Genomic DNA, 8,736 nt, shown 5'->3' with positions numbered 1-8,736 from the left:
GTAACAGGAGTGCTCTTGCTCGTAGCATAGCGAAAACACCAGGATATACTAAATGGATCATTTGCGGTTCACCGATACCAAAATTATGTATTTACGACAATGTTACAAACACGAGTAAAATCGTCATGGAACCTCAGACCCTCCTTTTGCCCTTACATAGGCAATTACTCAGTCTATATCAGAGTCAGAGTCCATTTCTATGCTCATTAGGTCAGCGACATGTCGTTGTATCATCATCCTGCCTCGTGCCTTTTCTCCTAATGCAGGTGGTTTCCTGAAACAGGTTGCAGCGCAGAGACTACACAGAGCGGGACCACACTGGATAATAAGACAGCACGAGAACAGAAATACTAGGATGACACCAATAACCATCAGAACCTTCCATCCCCACGCTGATACCAGAGTCCAAAACCACTCCATGAAGGACCAGTTTCCCTTATCTACGTGTATAGAGTCGGAAATCTTGTGTAGCTTAGAGATTGCTTCATAGACTGTTGGAGCATTATTAGGAATAAAGACACAGCAGCTCGATTGGATCATTCTGCATACCCCACCTCGATCTGCAAGTATTACGTCTAGAACCATACGATTCTGCAACGTCATGAGACGATCCGCCTGAAGCTCAGCTGTTAAGTTACTAAGAGCACCTGCAGTTTCTGTAATAGTAGATTCAACTACCCGTGTTAGTTGGCGAAGATTTCTACTATTGGCCATAGGCCCCCAAAACGGAAGGAAACCTTTGAAGAAGTCTCCAGCTTCTTGACCAGCGGTATCTTCCTTGCTGAAGACACCTCTTGCTAATCTGGGTTTATGATAATCTGAAGAAGCAGTGTATGTCGGGGGTAACAATCGAGCAATATAACATGAACCTGAAAAGTCAGCAGGCAGCCATGTATATGCTCTGTCCTGACAAATGAAGTAGGTACCCCTAGCAGTCAGAAAGGCAGGGGAGGAGTTAGACGGAAATACGTAAGTCTCAACGCACTCACTCTTCCCTAGCTGAGCTCTCGGATTTCTCCCATTTCCTTGCAAACAGACCTGACCTCGGTGAGGCACGACCCAAACTGAAGTGGAGCTTTTACGCTTGCTTTCTCCCAAACTAAGGCGATACTCTGTAGAGTTCCAACTCAGATACACCAGTAATTCATCTCTAGGATAAGATGGAGTATTATTGACGTCTTTAATCATATCAATAATTCCCTGGACTAAAGCTTTGTTGGCTGAGTTGTATTTAGTGGACCGTGGTGGACGCGGAGGATAGGTCTCAAGGGCATATGAAAAAATGGTCTGAAAGGCCTGAAATGATCCATTATAGCTAAAAGGCAAGACTAGATAGGGAATGCCTTTATCCATAGTGTGAGGTATCAAGCCACACACCCAGCAGTTTGTAGTATTAACTATCAGTTGGTGTTGATGCAAGAGCTGTACAAATGTATTATTAATAAATTCTGAGCGTCGAGCTTGTTCGTGTTCAGGAAATGAGTGAAAAGAATGCATAGAAGAAACCGTAGAAGTAGTAGGATCAAGGGGAGGTACTGTAGCTATTGGCACAAAAATCAAATGTACGCCAAAGACGATTCCACCCACCAGCGTCATCAAAACAATTAAAAATGTAACTGCACATTGCATTAGAAAGCATTTGCTGTGTAGTATTCTGTACAGTCTATTTCTGCGAACATAAATTACATTTTCTCATTGTAGCTCAGGAAGCTCCATCTTCTACGACCGTTCGCGACCACTGATGATGTGTACGTAGATGAAAATGCCTCTATCAGCCCTGGGAGTTCCCAGAACTAACAGAAAGATCGACCTTGTGTCAGACCCCTGCAGATTCAACTAGGCACACAGCCACGACCCTACGGCTACCCAGACGGCAAGGCAATTTTAAAACAAAAAGAGACAATACAAAGTATTAGCAAACTTCCTGGCTGGAGGCAATGTATAGAAAATGCAAATCTGAAAATAGGCAGTTTTCTGCTTTATTTGTCCATATCGCGAGAACGTAAGTTGTATCTCAGTTTTGCAGGAGCTGTCTGATCTGGAAACAATGTATTTTCAGCTGGCGTTGCAATGTTCACGTTCGCAGATGGCAAATGTTCTTTTGGTGCAGAAGGCAAATGTTCAGGGTTCAAAAGAGCAGTTTCAGGAGGAGAGTCAGAACTTGGTGAATCCGTGATCAGTTCTGCATCGCTGAAAGGTATGAACCTGGGGACTCGTTCCGTTTCAGAGGCACCGATTCCTTTCTTTACCCAGTTGTCGTAAGGAAGTGGCAGAGGCACACGTTTAGCATGTGTCGTGTGGATCCAATGTTTCCTTCCGGCCACACGAATAGCAGTTCTCGTTGCTAACAGGACCTGGAAAGGGCCAATAAATCTGGGCTGAAGATTTTTCGTTCTTGCAAAATTTCGGATGACCACCTGATCACCCGGTTTCAGCTGATGGCCTGGACTCTCCGGTGGCTTTGGCAATGCGTCGAAAACCTGTTGGTGAATAAGACTCAATTTAGCAGTCAAGTCGAAAAGGTAATCAATTAACATTGGGTATTCCAGCTGCTTAAATTCTTTCGGTCTAGGTACCCCCCAAACATTTGCAGGACGACCGAAAACTATTTCGTAAGGACTAAGCCCTACTCTAGAATGTACAGTTGCTCTTGTTGATAGCAAAGCCAAAGGCAATGCATCTGGCCAGGACAAACCCGTGGATGCTTGTATCTTAGCGAGTTTCAGTTTAAGGGTGCCATTGTAACCCTCGACTAAACCCGCGGACTGGGGATGATTCGCACTATGAAATTTTTGCCTAATCCCTAGGCCGGCACACACACTCTGCATAACTTTCCCTACGAACTCACTTCCGTTATCTGACCATACAATCCGTGGCATTCCGTATCGGGGGAAGTATTCTTTAAGAAGAATTTTGGCAGTGGATAAGGCAGTATTGTCCTTCAGTGGGTATGCTTCGATCCATCTGGAAAAAGCACAAACTACCACTAGGACGTATTTCAGGTTATTACAACGGTCCATGTGAATGAAGTCTAGCTGGATCACTTCAAAAGGGCAGGAAGGAGGAGCGAAGTGACCTGCAGGTGTGGGGATTCCCTTGCCAGGATTATGCATCAAGCATACCATACAATTTCTCACCACTCTCTCTGCACACTTACTAATTCCGTCATTCTTCCAGACCGGAGCCAACATCTTACAAATCCCTTTTGAACTGATGTGCGCTGATCCATGCGCCATCGTCACTACTGCAAGCACATACGCATCAGGCAACATCCAACGCTGTTGTTCCGACAAATCAATCCAACACCCACTCGAGTCCAATTTACCCGTGCTCTCTCTCCATGCACGTTTTTCCTCCTCAGTCGCCTCTTTCTGAATTTCCTTCACGCTTTCCACTGTGTCTTCACACATTCCAGACTCAGAAATCCATCTTGCAGACGTTGCAACATATATTCTACTCATCATATTTCTAGCTGTCTGTTTTGCGATCTCATCAGCAAAAGCATTCCCACGACCAACATCATCCGTGATTGCTTTATGAGCACTGCATTTCACAATCGCAACTTCAGTCGGTAAGGTTAGAGATTCCAACAAGTCATTAACTAGCTGACCATGTTGAATCTTAGTCCCATGGGACGTAATGAAACCTCTTTCTTTCCACAAACGGCCAAAACTATGGGCCACGCCGAACGCGTACTGACTATCTGTGAACACATTCACTCTCTTTCCCTTAGCTAAAACGCACGCTCTTGTTAGCGCGATCAATTCTGCAGCCTGGGCAGAATTCTGACTCACTCTTGCAGTCTCCACAATCGTACTCAAAGTCGTTACGGCATAGGCAGCAGTCACATCACCATTCTCCAATTTGAAGCAAGACCCATCAACATACAACGTGCCATCTGGATCTGACAACGGAGTATTTTTTAGATCGATTCGTCCTTTTGTTTCTTCCTCAGTTCTGAAACAACAGTCGTGTGGTTCGGAATCACTCGACTCTTGGCTAGTCGGCAACAATGTTGCTGGATTCAATACATTGCATCTTTTGATCTGAATATGACTAGCTAATAGTGTCAGTTCATAGCCTGATAATCTAGCACTGGTAAGGTGTTGCGTCTTGGTTCGGTTCATGAGTGTATCCACAGCATGAGGAACCATAACTACTAGCATGTTGTTCATTACTAAACCAGCAGATTGTCGAATGGAAGCTGCAGCTGCGGCTGTAGCTCTCAAGCAACTAGGCAATGCTCTAGCTACTGGATCTAATGTTGATGAAAAATACGCACAAGGGCGTTGTTTATCACCAAATTTCTGCGTCAAAACACTCAATGCACAACCTTCTCTCTCGTGGACATAGAGCGTAAATGGCTTACTGTAGTCGGGTGTACCCAATACAGGTGCTGAACACAGTGCATTTCGTAACTCAGAAAAACTCTGCTGACATTCAACAGACCATGGTACCGGACTCGGAACACCTTTCTTAGTCAAGGCTACTAATGGTTTTGCTAAAAGAGAAAAATTTGGGATCCATTGCCTACAATAGGAGGTAATACCCAAAAAGGCACGCACTTCTCTCTGCGTGCTAGGAACATTCATCTGTGTAATTGCTTTTATTCTCTCTGGGGTCAACTTCCTTCCCTCCTTTGACAAGAGATGACCTAGGTAGGTCACTTCTTGGCAGCAGTATTGCATTTTTGAAGGTGACACCTTGTGATTTAAATCTGACAAGTGATGCAATAAAGAAATCGTAGCTGTTTTGCAAGTTTCCTTGTCATCGGCAGCCACTAGAAGATCATCGACATACTGTACTAAAGCAGAACCACGAGGAAGTACGAAGGAATCTAACTGACTTTTTAATGCTTGACTGTAAATGGATGGGCTTTCACAATAACCTTGTGGAGCGCGTTTAAATCTAAAACTTCGTCCTCCTAGAGAAAAACCGAAAATATCTCTGCTTTCCTCGGCTATCGGAATGCTGAAAAAGGCATTTTTCAAGTCGACAACTGAAAACCATGCTGCTGTAGCGGGAATCAACGTTAACAATGCAGTAATGTCTGGTACCACAGGAAACTGTGGGATCACAATTTTATTAACCTCTCTAAGATCAATTACGAACCTATATACTGGAGGCTTTGTAGGGTCAGTTCGTTTCAAAATAGGCAGTACAGGACTATTACAGACATTACCTCTAGTCTCTTCTACAACATCTTTCTTGATCAGGTCTTGTACTATCAGTAGGAGCGCACGCTCACCTTCACTAGAGATTCTGTATTGTGGAATTCGTGGAAGTTTGACATTTGCTTTCAAAGTTACTACATAGGGTGGAATTTCCAATAGACCTACATCATTAGGACCGGTCGCCCAAAGAGTATCAGGGAGTGAACGCAGCTCTGGTGGGAGCGCATCCATCGACAAGTACATCGGGGAGATGATTCTTTTACCCAACGTAAGCTGTACTCCTGCTGGAGAACAGTACAGTGTCGCGTACAGGCGTTTTAACAAGTCTAAACCAAGCAGATTTTCGTTACAACCTGTCGTCAAAATCAGGGGTGCTTTCAATTGACGGGGTCCAACAGAAATAGACAAAGGACCAGAAACAGGGTTGTGAACAGGGGCGCCCGAAAAACCTACTGAAACGTTTGTTGAGCCAGACAAAGGTGCGCCAGGGAGTTTTGCATGTATGATAGAACTTTTTGCTGCACCAGTATCCAACAGAAACGGTTCGACTATACCTGATGTTGCTACTGCGACATAAGGCCCACTCTGATCTACTGGTACTGATACTACTCCCTCTCTTTGTCCATGGCTGTCCTAGTATTCACTTTGCTGACCTTCCTCACTAGCTTCATAATAGTCTTCAACATGATACTGTGGAGACCTATTCTGTTGGGCAGATTGTCCATTTCGCTGGTCGAAATAATTAGAGGGGCGATCACTTGTCTGTGGAGGCATAGCACCTCGTCCTCGACCTCTAGAGTTTTGCATAGAACTACCACGACCTCTCTGAGCTGCCGCATCATTATTTTGTGTTCGAACTGGACACTCACTTTTGTAATGACCTTCCTTTTTGCAATAAGCACATTGATTCCACTGGTATTGTGGCCTTTGAAAGTTATAATCCGTTCTTTGATATGACCCCTGCTGCATATTAGTTTGATTCATGCGAGGCGGATAAGCTTGTTGTAAAAGTACTTTAGTTTTTAAATCTTTCGTCTTTTTATCTGATTTTTCCTTCTCTTCTTTATCCCTATTTTCATAGTACTGAGCAGTCGCAAGTATTTGCGCAGTCGTAGAGACAGCCCACGCACTTTCAGAATTCTTTAATTTACTACTAAGTTCTGGCAACAGATTGTGCACAAATTTATCGACAAATAATCTCTGGCCTCCTTCTGTGCTCATATCCTGACCACTATGATCCACGAAAGTCTCCTCGAATCTTGTGAAAAAGTCGGAGACGCTTTCGTCTTTCTTTTGTTTGCACGCGGACAATTTGTCCCAGTTAACGCGCAATGCTGGCATCAAGGTTTTCATTAAATCGATTATTCTACCAGGCAGATTAGCAATTAAAGGTTCAGGTTTGGAACCACCTATTTGTTGACCATCCGCTGCAATTATAGCTGCCCAGTCACCACCTAGGGCAACTGGATGATTCTCTTTACGAATTTTAGCCCAAATTGGTTGCGGTACTACATTACCAAATAGCAGATCTATATCAGCTAAATTCAATACACAAGCGTCAACTGTTTGAGCTAACTCTTTGTAGTACCCTGCAGGATTTTTACGCGGATCTGGCAAAGCCTGTTTTACTGCTAATACTTCAGCTCGCTTCCATGGAATATGTATCCATACTCTCTGGAATTGGGCCGGAGCGGCTGCAATACCAAGCGGTGCATTAGCTTGCACAGCTTCGCGCCAAATTGGTGGAACCTCTCTCATTGGATATTGACGATTTCGTTTCGTACTACGTTTCTCTAACTCTCTCGGTGAAAGAAGGGATGAGTCAGATCTATAACTTAGAACCAGTTCCATCGCTTCTTTTATATTTTGTCCAACTATCATACCTGTAGCAAACTCTTTCTGAACATTAATTAATTCTCCTAGATTTGATTCAGGGTCATCCTCTTCCAATTCCTCACGTAGAAGGAAACACATTTCATCGAACACATATCGTTGTGTCGGTTCGTTCCATTGCATAAATGTATCTAATACATTTTGTACATTATATCTTCCAACTTTCGAAACCCATCTAAGAGCAGTGGAATCTAGTATTCCTCTTTCTTCAGTACTGGGAAGCTGACTACGTCTCTGCACAGAGTCAGAGGTAGGAGTCTTAATCAGAGTTTTATAGAAGGGAGATAGAATATTAGAGACAGAATCAGTGATTCTTCGACGAACAGAAAGCGGAGTCATAATATTAGCAGAGGCAGTGAATAGAGTAGCAGTTGGAACAGATAGATCAGGAACAGTAGGAGTAGCTTGAAAATTAGCTTGTGAAGTAGCAGGTGTGAGCGACACAGGCATAGGTAAAGAGGTCGGCAACCCTAGAAGAGGGGTTGTCGAAGGAACATTAATATTGACCACAGGAGGTACAGGAACTTGATTCAGGGGAGCGAGAACAGGGACACCAGGTTGTCCAGCAACCGGTAATTGAACATTCGGTATAGGTGGAGCCGTAGCACCTTGTGCATACGGTGGGGGTGATCGTAACAAGTAAGACAACAGGGGATCCTTTTCAGGGTCCTCTACTATCTTAGCCGTACTCGATGGTAAAGCAGGATAGCACTTGTCTATCGCTAAATTACGCTCTCTATCGGCCACCTCCATCGCTTTCTCAGACTCGTTGAGTTGCAGCTGCCTAGCAGACTGTTCTAAAGTCAACTCTTGCTCTTTCTGTTCTTTCTTCAACTTTTTAATTTCTCTCTGTTTAGATTCTTTTCGCCAATAACGGAAAGAATCAAACATTGCCGGCCGGGCTTTCTTCTTAAACAACCTTCTTTCTAGATTATCGAGAATTTCAGGTTCAAAACTACCATGTAGTGGCCAACTAAGGACACCATCTTTTTCTGTATAGCGGATCCATATCTCGTTATAAGAGATAGGGCCCACACCAAATTTGCAATATAGATCATAAAGGGGAGTTCCAATCGGAGGAACCAAACACGAGTCCTCCAACTGGGAATCACTGTTGCAACTAAAACAAGACAACATACAATTTTTCTGACTTACCATTTTATAATCCGGAACACAAGACAAACAAAACACAAAAAGATGCGCACTTGAACCGAGAACTTAGGCCTACCAGAACTGACAATTGTATCGATACCTGAACTGAACAGAATGATTATCGTAACTAGAATAACCAGTGATAACCTTACAGAACTGAACTGAACTGAGAACTAAAAGGATTATCCAAATAGGAGCAACCCTCACAAAATAACCAACTAGCAACCACTAAATACTTAACTGAGGCACTGAAGACGTCACCAAGGAGAAACCCGTCACGTTTCGCCGTACTGAGGACTGCACCTCGGGTCCAAGACAGGGCGACGGTCAAGGCAACGGACCACTGCAGCCGTCTGAACGGGAATCCTCGTGGAAGAGGACGTCGGGGCCACTTTTGCGATATGCCGGGATCGATGAAGTGGGGCGCCTCCCTCTGAAATCTTCACACGAAGCTCCTCGAATTCTTCAGGCTTTTGGACCGGTACCGAATGACGTCGCCCCGAGTTGGGCGCCAAAT

Source organism: Lissotriton helveticus, chromosome 7, assembly GCF_964261635.1.
Source record: "Lissotriton helveticus chromosome 7, aLisHel1.1, whole genome shotgun sequence".
NCBI lineage: Eukaryota > Metazoa > Chordata > Amphibia > Caudata > Salamandridae > Lissotriton > Lissotriton helveticus.
The sequence above is the reverse complement of the archived record's forward strand: the minus strand, read 5'-3'. Positions refer to the sequence as shown.